At 39.9% G+C, this 14,779-nt stretch overlaps 1 protein-coding gene across 6 annotated transcripts in view; it reads left to right on the top strand.

Moving 5' to 3' along the window:
• SEMA6A (semaphorin 6A) overlaps positions 1-14,779 on the top strand; it is a 118,968-nt gene that overhangs the window by 35,839 nt on the left and 68,350 nt on the right. The window lies entirely within an intron of this gene.

The raw sequence follows: 14,779 nt of genomic DNA, 5'->3' as shown, positions 1-14,779 counted from the left end.
CTGACAGACCAGTTGGTAATGATGGAAAAACTAAAAAAAAAAAAAAAAAAGTATGATTTTGAGTTGAATATTTTCAGTGAGATGAATCACTGTGTTTGTGCTCCTTGAAGTGCAAAACTGTGCTCCAAAGCTGTGTCCCTGCTGAAAATGCAAGCAATAGCTCCTCTATCTTGTGGAATGCATCCCATCTGTGTGCATGTGTACATGATTCAGTTTTTAAGGACTTGGTACTGGGCTGGAGGTCAGCGGTTGAATGCATTCATTTGAGCCCAGAATGTTGATGTGAGAAGTTTGGGTGTTGGAAGTCAGTTGTGGATCCTGTTATGCTGTAGAAATGCTGTCAGTATTTTTGCAGTTTAGTAACTAAAATCTTTGCTTAGAGAAAAAATGGGGCCAAAGAAGACTTATGTATTTGAATCAGGAGAATTAAAGTTGGGAATAGCTTTTTTGATATCTGCAAAATTTTTAAAAAAAAAATCTCCTTTATCCACACATGTGTGTGTTGTCTATGTGGACAACTTCTCAAGATAAGGCCTTTTTAATAAAAATTGCACAGCACCTAGCATTCTTGAAATAAAACACAAGTTGAGGAAAGAATAACCAAAAGGAGCTCCAGTACAATATCTGCTGATGGTGTTACTTTTCCTCTTTCAATTGGTAGCACTGTTTTAATCCCAAGCAGTATTTTGCCATATTGTAGCTGAAACTTAATTTTTTCGACAAAGTAGACAGAATGTAATTTACAGTCCTACAGTTTACGGCGGGGGGGGGCAATCAGCAATAGAAATTATAAGATTGACAGGTCTGTGTAGGGCACAATTTTGTTCAGCTGATGCAGGTCATTGTTTGGCTGTAGATGACATGTGATGGGTTCATGACAAAGTAGCAATCAATAATGAAATTGCTATTGTAGGAAATCATCGATTCATCCATCTATTGTATAGCTAGATCTATTTGCAGAGTGAAAGAGTAAAAAATTTTAAGAAGGAAGGATATAAGTCTGCTTGCTGCTGAATAAGCCCTAAGGAGAGGTTTCTTATCCTTGCATTACAAACTGTGCTACCTCAGATGCCATATCTGGTTTTGCTAATTAGCGCTGCTTTATTTCAGACTTGTCGTAAAAGAAAGCATACCTTTTGTCTGTGTTTGCATTCTAAATACCTTGAAAGCAGCATATTGAAAATGACAGCTTTTTTTCCAGTTTGTGCATGTGGGTTCACACAGTCCAATTAATCCTACTTGAGAACTGGGCAGGAGGACCCTACAAGGGTTGCATGGCTTGGCATTTTTGTCCAAATATGTCTGACCTTGTGTACTTCTGTGCTTGCAGAGCAAGAGAAGAGATTGAAGTATAAGTTATACTGAAAAAGATTTCTGCCCACATTTTCCTTTCCAGTCAGGCAAAATTCTTCTGGATGACTGTGTCCTACCCCTGGGGAACACACAACAATGCATTTTGTTCCAGTCTTTGTCAGGTCAAGGAGGGAAAGAAGGGTGCCCAGCTCTGCTGACTGAGAAAGAGCCTGGGAATTATCTGTCTCCATGAGACAAAAAGAAGGAATATGGCTGGTGGACTCCCAGAAGAAGGAGCTTGCTGTCCCTCCTGTTCATTGTCCAGCACCTGTGAGAAAGCAACCACATCTCTCTCTATCCTGTTTTTTTGGTAAATACTGGTCTTCAGAGCTTACCAACATTCAACTAAGAGAAACTAAGTCACAAGTCAGCTTAATTAAAATGTACATTAGAAGATATATTCCAAGTTTAGTCATTCTTTGAACATCAAGTGCTAACTTTTTATTTATGGGAAGCACAAGCAATCTACTTTAAGCTACCCAAAAAAGGAGGGAAGATACAATCTGTCCCCATGAGCCTGCAGCAGAAATAATGTTCTCAGCTTTTGGGGAACGTAAGAGTGTGTGTGAAGAAGGGGAGTAATCTGTTCCGGTATTAGGAAAGCCAAATCTGTTTTTGCATGAGGAAAGCCAAATCTTTTTACGAGAGAGACCCTACATGTCAGTGCTGAGAAGCGAAGGGATTGTGGGGAGCTCCTTGGGATTCAGAAAGGAAGCATACAAGCATTCTTCAGTCTTTTGTTGTGGAGGCATCCGAGTTTTCAGCCTCACAAACCAGTACCATTCTTTGTAAAAGCACTTTATTTTGGAGCATTGCCAGTTTGCAACTTCATCTTGCTAGTCATAGGCTTTTGTTGCCCCTCCTGTCTATGTGCTCCTCCATGCAGATCTGTGCAGTTTGTTTCTTCCTGCCTGGGACAGTAAGGATCCCAGGGGAAAACAGGCATGGTAATTTATGACCAAAAAATTGCTTTCTAGCTCAACAAGGGGGAATGATGTAATGGTAGGCATTGGTTTATAATGAGGTAAATTGTTGATAAATTCACACCTTTTTTCCTCTGCCCTTTAAACATGTGAGAACACTCTTAATATTCATGTGTTGGGGGTTTTTAAAATAAATTTTTCTTTGGCAGAGTGCTGTTTTTTCTGTGGCTGGACTTTTTCACATGCAGGAAGTATAGTTTCCTGGTAAGTGAACTAAGTAAAGGTCTTTCTCCTTTCTGAAAGTTTTGTCAAAGCACTTAGAAGCTCTGGTCTGTCTCATCAAGGTACCTCTATGGCTGATGCCTAGGAAAAGCTGGTGCTAACAACCCCGAGGTGTCAGGTAACAGGATCCTTCAGAGCTTCCAGAAAAGATTTTGTAGGTTAAGTGCTTTCTTTCAAAGACACATTTTTCTGTCAGAAGAGGGGAAGTGCCTGAAAATGTATTCTTCAGATCTCTTTGTTGCAGCAAGTTGTTGAGGGAAGGCTTTCCAAGAATCTGTTATTATCGAGCCGAGCCATCGTGGTACAGTTTTTTGGCATTATTGGTGATGTTTTTCAGGGTACCAGAAGTTATGAATATATAGGGTCATAGACACTGCAAAATTGACTTTTTCATAAGCATATGTTGAATATATGGGTGCTCTGGAAAGACTCTCTTGTACTTCAAGCTGGTGTAGTGATGTTTACTACAGAAAAATAGTTCTGTTTTGGATTGCTCACAGGAAAATTTTAACAAAAAGAAATATGGTAGAACATGAGCAAGACTATCTGCTTTGCTTTCTCTGAGAGAGTAAGAATGTAAACCAAAAGAAGAATTTCTTCTTGTAAAAGATATGGTATAACCTCAAATTCCACAGGGAATTTGGATGTGGTTATTTCAATTTCCTAACATTAGATGTGAAGTCACCTATGTAAAGTTAGCAGAATTTAACTGAGTCTTTATCCAAGTATGCATACTTTTATGTGAAAGTGTCAAATATATACAATTCTCTGTAACTGGAAGGCTTATAAATAGGTTCAGCAACCTCATGTGTGAGCTGATGCAGATGGTACAAGCTGCAGAACAACCATAGGTCTTTCGGAAGTCCAGCAGGAATCAGTGCTCCACAATCTAGCAGATGTCAGTGTCAGCGTTTTCACGGCCGTAAACAAAAACAAGCAGCTGCCCTTTAGTTGTGACTCTGTGTGACTCTGTGTGACTGTGCTGCGAGCTGAGAGTCACTGCTCTGTAAGGCTGGGTCAGGCTGGTGGCCATGGAGGGGAGGACAGATTGGAGTCCAGCTGAGAACACCACACCTCAATGCCTAACTGGATCTCCTCAGTCTTTTCTAGAGAGTTCAGCACAGTCCGTGCATACAGCCTTAAGTCTCATTGAAAAGTAACTCGGTTCTCTGGGCTGAAATCTTTTGCACATTTTTTTCCTTCTAAATGCTGGCAGGAATTTGTGGTTTGGCTGTAGATCAGCTCCTGGCAGCTGATCAGTTCAATGTCCAATGGAGGCCAACCTACAGTTACAGGAAACTCTCTCTGCAGCATTTTATATAAATCACATAAGCAGCAGAACTGCAGAGTAAGACATAATAGCAGTGGTTCGTCAGCTATGCTGTTATATGCAGTCATCTTCCTTGTTCCTGCACAGGAATTTCAGTTTTGTTGGGCAAGCTAGGAAGGATTCCTTTGGGTTAAAAAAGCACCTGGCAGACGTGTTAAAAACCCTTAACTGTCATGAAGCAGTTTTGCTGAATTCACTTAGATGCAGTCAGTTAATGAATCATTGCTTTTCCTGTGTCACCCACCATTACAGACTTAAGTTGCAGGGTGTGGGGGAGGAGGAGGAGGTTTGGGAACAGGTCCTTGGTTGTCTGAGAAAGCCTTGGTATTTTGGTTAGAGTCAAACTTTCCTCAGTGAACCCCAGAGCAAGGGTCTTCCCATCCTGATGCTGATAGATATTATTTCATTGCTGGGATGATGCTTGAAATCTGTCTGTTACACACAAAGTAGGCTTTTTCATCTCCATAAAATTATTATCTGGAGTATTAGAAGTGTTTCAGTTTCAGTTTCAGTCATTAACTGAGTGCTGGTGCCATGACTTCTCTTCCTGTATCTCTCATTATTCGTTGTTGGAACCTGAATGCATGCAATCATTCCTAAAATAGCCATAGGAAACACAAGCAATATAGAAACATCTTTGTCTGGATCCGGGGCTTTGGGCTGCATAGCTGAGCCCGTCCTAGTGTGGGACCTGGAAACAGGCTGTGGTCTCATCTGGGAGACAGTCTGGGCTGTCCTTTGCAAACCCTGCACGTGGTTTCGAAAAGGCAGAGGTTATTTCCCGCAGAAGAAGAGAATGACTTTGACTCGCTCCAGCAGTGAGCCGGAGAAGGGGTTAGAGGCTTTTCCTATCTGCAAGGAAGCTCATCCATCATGCCCCATTCAGGCAGTCATACTCTGTGGGCTTGTTCTCTCCTGCTACACTGAATCTTTTTCTCCATAGCTTTTGCAAAGAAGCAAAGCAAATAAAAACAGAGCTACTGCTTTTGTAGCTTGTACTACAGGCATTTGTCAATGCTGCTTTGACTTCCTTTTCTATGCTGCTCTAATTCCCTCATGCTGTGCTAAGAAGCAGGTGTGAACAAATGTGTAAGGCTGCTTGTGTTCTTTAGTATGTGGGTGAATGTGTGTCAGTAGTGTATTTCTGTGGTGCAGAGACTCATTCCAACTATCATATCTTTTCTTACCTTTACTGACCCACACGACCTCAATTGTGAGTTTTACCATGCAGGCACATCAGATATTTGATGTTTCCTCTCAATAATAGACCCTCAGTAATTAAAAGAATCTTGAACTAGTCTATTAGTTACAGGAATTGTGATTTTTATATTTGGAGGTTTTTATTGATTGTTTCTGCATATAGCATTTTTCCTTAAAATACACTGAATTACAGTATTTAACCTTATGTCCAGGCTAACATGCAGTACCGTTTGGCTAAGCACTATCCTGGAAATAGTATATTTCTTAGGTATCATTTGACTTTTTTTTCTCTGTCTTCTGTCCTCTGAATTGAATGAAGAATGAAGAGGAATGAATGAAGAGGAGAGTGGAAAATGTCATGTTGGCATATTGAGGTGACCTCTTTACTCAAAGGGCATTCTTGAGGATAGGGTACTTTCTAGTATGATCTTGTCCATAAAGCTGGTTGGATTTGTGTGATTTAAAATTTGAGAATTTATTTGTCATTAATCTACTCATAACAAAGCTCAGTCTGCCACTTTCAACTAGCAATTACTAGCAAGTTGCAGGTGCTAGATTGTTGTAAGCATCACGCTCATCTCAAAGGAAAAGCAAACCACAGATTTTCTGTCGCAGAGTCAGATTTATTCTGTTCCTTTAAAGCTTCCAAAAATACCAGCAAAGCACATTGGCAATGAGAAGTAATCATGAAAGATAAAGATCTATGAAATTGCTCTAAAGTTTTAACAGGAAAACCTTTCCTGTGATCTGAGCCTTTTAAATTTGGTGAATATTTGTCACTGTATGAGCACACCAGAGTGGATAGTTGTCTGGGGGAGAGACATTTCAGAGGTGGTGCTGAGAGGCAATGTTCTCAGCTAATTTTTGTTTTCTTAGTATTCAGAGTCTTCTGGTTTTTCCTTCTACCTGTGTCTAGCCACAGCTATTTTAATATTTTCCCTTAGGGATTACATTCTTTTTTTTTGTGGATATCCTTCATTTTTGGACATTCTACATTTTTTTAGTAGACTATTTCATGCTTTTCTTTAATACTCCTCTGTAAGAAAAAGAAACTTGACATAACTAATTCATAACTTGACATGAATAAACTTGACATAACTAACTGATAAATAAATTAGGGGCTAAAATTATAAATACATATAGAGAACTCTTTTCTTATCTGCATTTTTTTTTTTAATCTGCCAAGGACAAACATAATTTTTCTTGAAGGCTTTGTCAGGTTTCCAGAAGAAAAAGCCTTTCCCTTTTTTATGCCCATCATAACTCATCATAACTCAGATTGCTTGACTACACTGTGTCCTTGTGGTGAGCATCCCTGCCCAGAATATGATGCTGAGGTTTGGCCTGAGTTTTCCTGCCATGACTAAACTGTTGCAGTGTGGAACAACTGATCCACTCTGCAGTGGTGACTGTCACTTTCAGGTAGTGTGTTGTCCACTGCTGGAGTAATTATTATGTAAATGGTAATGTTCTTGAGCATTTGAAGTGTTAGAGTAGATTTCATTCATTCATGTAGTTTAATGCGGTGTCAAACCATTTCGTGACAAAGTTGATTGGTTGCTATTTGAAAAAATAGCCTGACAAAATTTGCTATTTCTCTCCAGGTAAATCAAGGCAGGTTAATGAGTCTATTTTTGCATAAATGTATTTGGGGGCAGAACTGGCCAAATTGCACAACAGCTAAAGCAGTGTGCTATGATTAGCAGCTGACTTAAATGTGACAATTTGCATTTCTCTACTGTTTCATCACATTAAAACATTAACACTCCAATTTCAAGTGAATGGGATAAGTGTCCTGGTAACTATAGCTGGGGCTCATATTTAGGTGCTTGAATGTTTCTTGCTTTAACAAACAGCAAAGGAGAGTTATTTGTGATTACACTGAGCTTTAAATGTGGTGATATTAAAATCACAGAATCATGAAATTGTTCAGGTTGGAAGGGGCCTTAAAGATTGTCTACTTTCAACACCCTTGCAAGGACACCTTCTGTTAGAGCAGGTTGCTCAGAGGACCATCCAACCTGACACCGAGCACTCCCAGCAGTGGAAACTCCACAATTTCTTTGGGGAACTTATTCCAGTGCCTCAGCATCCTCCCACTCTGAGGCATTTCCCCTTGCCCTATCTCTACATGCCCTTGCAATGTTCATGTGTCAGCTGAGACAATGTCTGTGGGCTGTGTCTAACTTTTAATCAGTGACATTTGTAAATGTTGTTGTGTAAACAAACCAGACTTAGTGTTTTACCTTTGTTGTCCAAAAGGAGAAGAAAACAAAGGAAGGACACATTTTTCTCCCGTTACATCTTTGGGTCACCTGCAGCTACGTAATTTTTACTCTCGTCTCTCAGATGAGAGAATAGGTCAGTTGACTGGCACTGATGTTTCCCAGGCAAAATGAGCATTGGAGAGAGTAATGGTGTTGCTGAGAGTGTATCTGTTTTCTATTAAGCATGCCGAGATTTAACAGTAAAGTACATATTAGAGATGGTGTTCTCTCCTTTCAAAAGGCAGTGATTGCTGCATTTAGCTCTCAAATCAATTCAGAATTTTGACAGAGTTTTGCTGAAGTCCCACAAATAATCAATAGAGCTATATTTATCTCTTAAATGAGTGAGACTCTTAAAAATAAGAAAGACATCTTTGTAATGACTGACCAAGCTGTTCCAGAGTTAGGTCTATTGCTCTATATGATTGGGGGTGTTGAGTGAAAGAAGTTATTTAGGCACTGCCTTTGTTCCATTCTGCAGGTTTATAATCCCAAAATAAAATTGCAAATGTTTCTGGCAGTCATCCTCCAGGCACAGATGGCTTTCCTCCCAGTTTTGGCAAGCCTGATTTCAGTATAAAACTGAGCAATTATTAGAAAGTGAAATATTGCATGATATAATATCACTACCACCACCATCAACATCATGACAAGCGGAGCATTTGTTATTTCAGAGCCGTGTGAGAGAGCTAGTGCCACTGCATTGCCCCTTCCTTTAAACCTGTACCTGTGCTGCTGCTGGTGATGCACAGATAGATGCATCTTGCTGGAGCAGATGCTTTAGCAAGGAACTGTGGCCATTTTCTCGTTTGCGTTGGCTCTATATTTCAATGCAAATATCACTGAACAGGTGGCTGATGAGGCCCCTGTGGACTGTTTACAGTAAAGGTTACAACCAAAATCGATAGGCCTGAGACGCTGCTAATTCCATCTGGGAGATGTTCATCTTCTTGCTGACTGTTTCCCCTCTGAACAGCAGCATCCTATTAACACTGCAGTCTTCGGAGATGTCTCACTCAGGCCAGGAGAGGGGTTCTTCCACTTAGGCCTCCATTTGTTCTTTGTGTTTTTTTTCTGCGCCGCTCTGGAGGGAGCAGCAATGTGGATCTTGACAGGACAGGTTGCCAGCATTAGGCATGCTGAGTTTTGCCTACTGACTTGACACCTGCTACTCCCATTCTTTGGACAGGCTGAGGCTCATCACTGCTGCCTGGGGGTTGTCCAGATCTTTTTGGTTTATTGCTTACTGAGGCAGGAGGCAGTGATGCCGCACATCATGGGCAACATTATTGTGCGAGGTATGGCCTTGTGAAGGTGCAATGAGGGGAGAGAAAAGTTGGTATGGACTCAGGTTTGCCTAAACCTAAACAAAATAAGCAATTACCCCTGAAACTTGCATGAAAACACTTTATATTTGGGCAGAAATTTTATTTTAGATGAATTTTTGCAAGTCTTTGTGAGGAAATCTGCACAGTCCATGTGTCTGTGTTCAATTAAACTAGTAATGAAGTTTGTATTACTCTTTTTAATGAAGGTAGGTACTGTTGCTTACTATATGAGGCAAAATCTCTCTTAGTGGTGTCTTTCCCTTGGGCCCGATCGTCGTGCCTGGCACAGAGCCCACAGCAGCTGGGCAGTGAGTAAGCAGTGCTGAATCCAATTAAAATGCGAGTAAAGCGTGCATAGCAGAGGGCACCCATGCAGTCCTCTTACAGCCAGGGAGAACTTTTTGATATGTGCGAATGGGAGAGGGTGGTGCTTCATACACGTAATTTAGCATTGCCAGATAGGTGTGGTCTTCCCTTGGGCACTGCCTCTCTCCCTTCACCAGTGTTCAGGAGCAACCCCTTGTTACCGTGTGATCTGAAGGAGTACAGGTGATTACCCCAATGTGTTCATGCACCAGTCTCTCTGGCATAAGGGCCAGCTACCTGGAGTGCAAGAGTGGCTTTTTTGGCCACATGAAATGTATGGCCAGCTGTAGAGACAACAGGAGCAGAACAGGAGACGAAAGATGAATGATGGCTGCACCATCAGCCACGAAAAGATGTTGGAAGTTGGTAGTGATGATGGGCATGGAGCTGGCATTGAGTGTCTGTAGCCACCTGCACCACCATTCAGGTGACTGAGCAGCAATTGGTAGAGAAAGGACAACATGGGTGAAAAAGCTGTCCGTCCCAGGCACTGCCCTGCCATTGCCAATTCAGTTGCAGTGTCTGGCACTCCATGCTGCGTCTTGCTGATAGCCACTTGTGTCTCATCCCTCTTGAGCTTTCCAAGTGCCCGCTGAGCTTCTGTTCGCTCACATCTGTCTGATCCCCTTGGCACCACTCAGACCAGGCGTTTTGCACAAATCCTTCTGCTGCCTGGAGCTGCCATGAGAGGTGGCTGAGCAGCAGCTAACACACCACACAGGCAGGCATAGACAAAAGATGCTCTTCTGAACGTCTCTGCTGGTGCCAGCCTAACTTTCCACATTCTCTGGGAGCTGCAGCCTTCAGGTTGTATTCCTCTCTTTTGTTTTTGTTGTTGCATTATTCCTAACTCCTTCCTCTGACTTGCATGGAACTTTTGTCTCACTTTCTAGGAACTATGCATTTAAAAGGGTAAATAGCAGTGACGGTGTTTTCCACTCAAATTTCCAGAGGAAAATTAGCCAAATTTAAATTTAGCCAAAGGAGTTGAAGGATGCTTGCCAACACCTCATGGCAAACCTGTACCAAAGCAGGGAGCAGCAGGCAGGTTGGCCAACTGGTTTCTGTGCTCTGCCTTCAGCATGGCAAGGCATGTGCTGTGTAGATCAGTACATGCTTTTTATGTAAGGGCAGAGCTCACTCTGTGAGTCTGTTTTGATGGGACAGTGGAGTAGGACTTGGGCTCCTAAATCACCTGTGTGCCTTTAAAGCACACAGAAGAATCTCCAAGCTTTTACCTCTGTTATGAAACTCAAATAATTTTCTTCTCTGCCTTTTAATGGATTCTAGGGCTATTTGCTGAGTATTTCCAGTACCAGTTCATGTAAACTGTTGTTTTTCCTGTTTTGAGTTTTTTCCTTATACAGTAGTTCAAATTCATCTCACTTTTTGGTTTCCTCAGTCTTTGGTTAAATGCTGTCCCTTCTTGCTGGACTGTCTTTTTGAAGAATAAATTATTTCTACGTATTTGTAGAAATGAAAGAGTTTGTTGAAGACAGTCACACTTTTTTAGGGCCAGTAGGTTTTCTGGCCTTGCTTTGTGCATAACACAGACCACGGAATTTTGTCTGGTGATTCTCACATTAAGCTTAATAATTTGTGGATCGAAGTGCAGCTGTTGTATATGAACATGACCCATCGTGGTAGAAAGAAGTTTTGTAGTAAATGAATATAAAAAGATCTATTCATTTCAGAGTAGTCTTACTGTGCCATGGGAAAATTCTGACATGATTGCATACTTTGAGTTTTCTTGAGTTACGCTGGGATTAGTTGACTGTACAGTGAGGTTGCAGCAACAAGATGGGAAATTTTCTAGCATGGAAGTGCATCCCTTTTGTTAGAGATGTGCCTTTGCAGTCATTGTTGTTGCTGTTGAAGTTGCTCTCAGGATCAAATCTGCCCTCCTACTTTTATGGAGTTTACCAGGAAGTTCACTTTTCCGTTTAGGTTTTTCATTGGATTTGTGTAACCTTTCTGGAACAAACAAGCTGTAGATAAAATAATCTGCCTACTTGGATATTGTGGCAGGAGCCACGTAATTCTTTCCTTAGCCAAGCATGCATTCTGTAAGCATTTCTACCCAGACTGTTGTAAATGCTAAAAATATCAGAGAGCAAAAAGCAAAGCTCATCATGGTAGCTTCTTGTTGGCTTGAATATCCATGGATAGCCATTGTGGAGGATAAAATTAGACTTCTTTCCTTGTTTTGAAATGATCATTACTTTCATGGCTTCAGAAACTCCTTCATGCCAACAGCATGAATTTTACAAATGTAAATGATCCTTTGTCAAGCATGTATATGTGGATGGTTGTATACGTATATGTATATGTATATGTATATGTATATGTATATGTATATGTATATGTATATGTATATGTATATGTATATGTATGTATATATGTATACTTTGACCAAGCAAAAATAATAGTAATAGCAATTACATTGCACTAGTATCCAAACATCCTACTTAGAAGTGATTCATCTTTGGGCTGAAGTGAGCAAACAGTGAAACTGATTCCCCTCAGAAAGCAAGAGTTTGATTTCCATATACATTGAGAGATCATGTGGGTTTTTTAGGCTTGATTATAATACGACAGATAGGAGGGAACACATAGATGGCCAGGACAGGATGTTTTACACAGGTATTTGAAACATCAGCTTTGGAAAGAAGAATGTAAGTTCCAAAAAATTAATATATTCCTTGGTTTAGGAATTTTAAAAGCAGATTATTTGTGAGTTTTTTAGAAGCTTGGAAGAAATCTACTACTCTGCCAATTCGAAGGCTACAAAGCACTGGATGAGACATAGATTATAAAATATGCTCTTAAATATTTGCAGGGCTATATTTTAATAGCATGCTTGACAAGACCATTAAGACTCACTCTTCTTGTCACCAGTAGCTTCCATCAACAAAAGTAATATGTTTTGAACCAGGAGAATTGGAATTCCCAGACCCAGTTCTCTCTCAAACCAGCATGGCTTAGTGCAGGCCAGGTTGAATTGCAGTTCAGATCTCTGCATGAAAGATGGAGAGCTCTTCCTTGATGTTTGCAAAAGTTTTATTTTGAGACAATGCCTGTACTCACTTGGCATCACTGTCTTAACTACCCGTCTTCATCAGACACTGTGTTCACAAGCACTTTTCATTAAAAGTACTTTCAGCACAGTTGCAAGTGAGAACATTTACATCAATCCCAGGGGCTCAACCCAGTGAAAATTGTACTAAAAATAAGTGTGACCTTCTAAAATCAGCACTTTTCTGAAATTCCAGTGAAACTGGATGGCTTTTTCTGCCATTGTAAAAAATGCAAAAGTGACAATATGCTTGAATAATTACCTCTGAAAAAAGATGCCTTTGGATGCAATTTAGTCCTTCTTAGTGTTAATTTATTGGCACAGGCACTGATCCACGTATAGTCCAGTTGAATTATTGACATGTCAAAGCACATATTTTACAGATTTGTGAATTTGAATGACTCTGTTAGCATCAGAGCAACAGAGAATTATGCTTTTTTCCTCTCTTCTCCCTCTTTTCTTCCCCAAAGAACCCCCTTAAGAAGCAGAGAGCATTTTATATGCTTTTAAACTTATCAATCTATGTCAGTTCTATTGTCATTTTGGTTTTTTCCCAGGTAAAAGAAAGCTGATCTGTCCCAATAGCATGTACACATGAAATCACAGAGTGTGTGTGCTGGGCATTGTTCATTTTCCTGGAAGCTGTCTCCCACACCGATTTACACAGAGCTGTACACATGTCTGAATGAGAAGAAGAGACTGATGGTGCAGAATCACCCCTGGGAGAAGTTTTTCAGGCTCTGCAGGGGAGGGGCAGAGCTGTGTCTGCAGTACTGTGATGCTTTCCTCACAGCAAACACATTGTTAGATAGTGGATTTTGGGAGTAACAGAGAACAGCTATTCTCATGCTCTGGAGTCTCACTGTGAGCCAAGTGGTTTGGATTGTTAGCTTGTAGACTGATATTGTAGATTAATACAGTTTAAGAGGAAGAATTTGATTGCTTCCTTAGTTCTTCCTGTTAAACTGCAGTTCTTCGTGTGCATTTCAGAAAAGATTTGTACATTGGATTGTAGCAATTCCAAGGAGAAAATAATTTCAATCAATTTGTGTAGTAAGGCATTTTGTTTTGTCTTTTTTGCAGTGTACAAGGACAAAAATTTTAAACCAGCAAAGTGATGTTTTGAAAAATGGCATAGAGGAAAAGGAATTAGCCCCTTTAATGGGTATATTTTGTTTTTAAGTAAAACCTTTAGAGGGAAGCTGTTTTTCCAAGCATGCTATTTACTTCTGCTGCTTATTTCTTCTTTGGGCATTCCAAAGAGCCCCTAATGACAACAAATAGCAAGAAAATGGTTCTAGCCCAGAGAGCTAACAGTCAAGAGAAAATATAAGAGGTGACTAAAAAGACAAATGGAGGAAATGGATATAGAAAGTGTCTGCAGGCAGATGTAGCTGTGTCAGTATTCATACAGAGCTATTGGCTTAACCAGTCCTGGATTGAAATACTTCTGTTGGGGCTTGTATATATTATCTTTTAATATGCATTCTCCTATAAGTTATAATAGACAGACAGTGTCTGCATTGTCTTGCGTTTGTTCTTGCTATTTTTATCCTTCGCCATCTATCTGAAACTCAGTTCAGTTAAGATGTCAGTCACTGCCTTACATTATTTTTTATTTTTTTCCTATTCTTGGTCTAACTTGGTGTCTCATTATTTTGTTAATAGAAATGGAGAATTAGCCAAAATTCCAATTTGTGTGTTGAAATAATAATAGACTAATACTGAGAGTGTAATACATCAGTAGTCCTCATGGACTCTATCACCCTGCAACAGATTCCTGCTCCAAACCATTTATAGCAACTGAAATTTTATCTGAAAGCAAATATTTGATGAGGCAAATTAATTATTGTGACATTTTTCTATTGGTTAAAAAATGAGGAATCCAACATTTAAGACTTGCTAATGCTTTTTTTGGCATCAGGAAAAGGAGACACAGGTATCTAATATTAAATAGTGCTGCAGAAGGGCAAGTTAGCACTTTGTTTGCCAAATTAAGTTTCAAAGACTATGTAGGTTATGAAGTTTGACTTTCTGCCTATAAATCTTGAATGATTGACAGACCAGTGTAAAATAGCTTTGTTCAAAAGGAATCCTTGGCAGGCAGCATCAAAGGTTTGAAACTTTGGAAGGGATGAAAAGAAAACCCCACTTTTGCGCTGATTTCCCCTACAGATCAATGTCTCTGTGAAATTTGCCTGGGAATTATGAAGAATTTACTGTATTATGTGCTGGTTCTTTCACTGTATCCAAAGGGCCCAATGGTTCCTTTTATCTTAAAGATTTAGGGATATTTTTGTACATGAAATCTGAATGAATGAATGAATGAATGAATGAATGAATGAATGAATGAATGAATGCATCAGTGGAACATGAGGAAAAAAAATGCTGGATTTAGACAGTTCTTTTCTTCCTTATTTTATCACAAGTTGGAATATTGGTTTTATGACACCTAAATTTATGGATACATATTTTTATGGTAAAGCCCAATGACATGTTCTGAATGCTCCATCAAGCTCTCTCAGTGTTTCTTCACTTGATTCACAGCTCTGTAGGGTATGAATCAGTCCTGTAGTATAACTCTTACTCTCTTTTTAACCAGAATAATGTAGTGTGGGATGTTGGGTTTTTTTTTTTATTTATGGTGTGTGTCA

Source organism: Catharus ustulatus, chromosome Z (assembly GCF_009819885.2).
Source record: "Catharus ustulatus isolate bCatUst1 chromosome Z, bCatUst1.pri.v2, whole genome shotgun sequence".
Classification (NCBI taxonomy): domain Eukaryota; kingdom Metazoa; phylum Chordata; class Aves; order Passeriformes; family Turdidae; genus Catharus; species Catharus ustulatus.
Note: the sequence above shows the minus strand (reverse complement) of the source record. Positions and strands in the feature narration are given on the sequence as shown.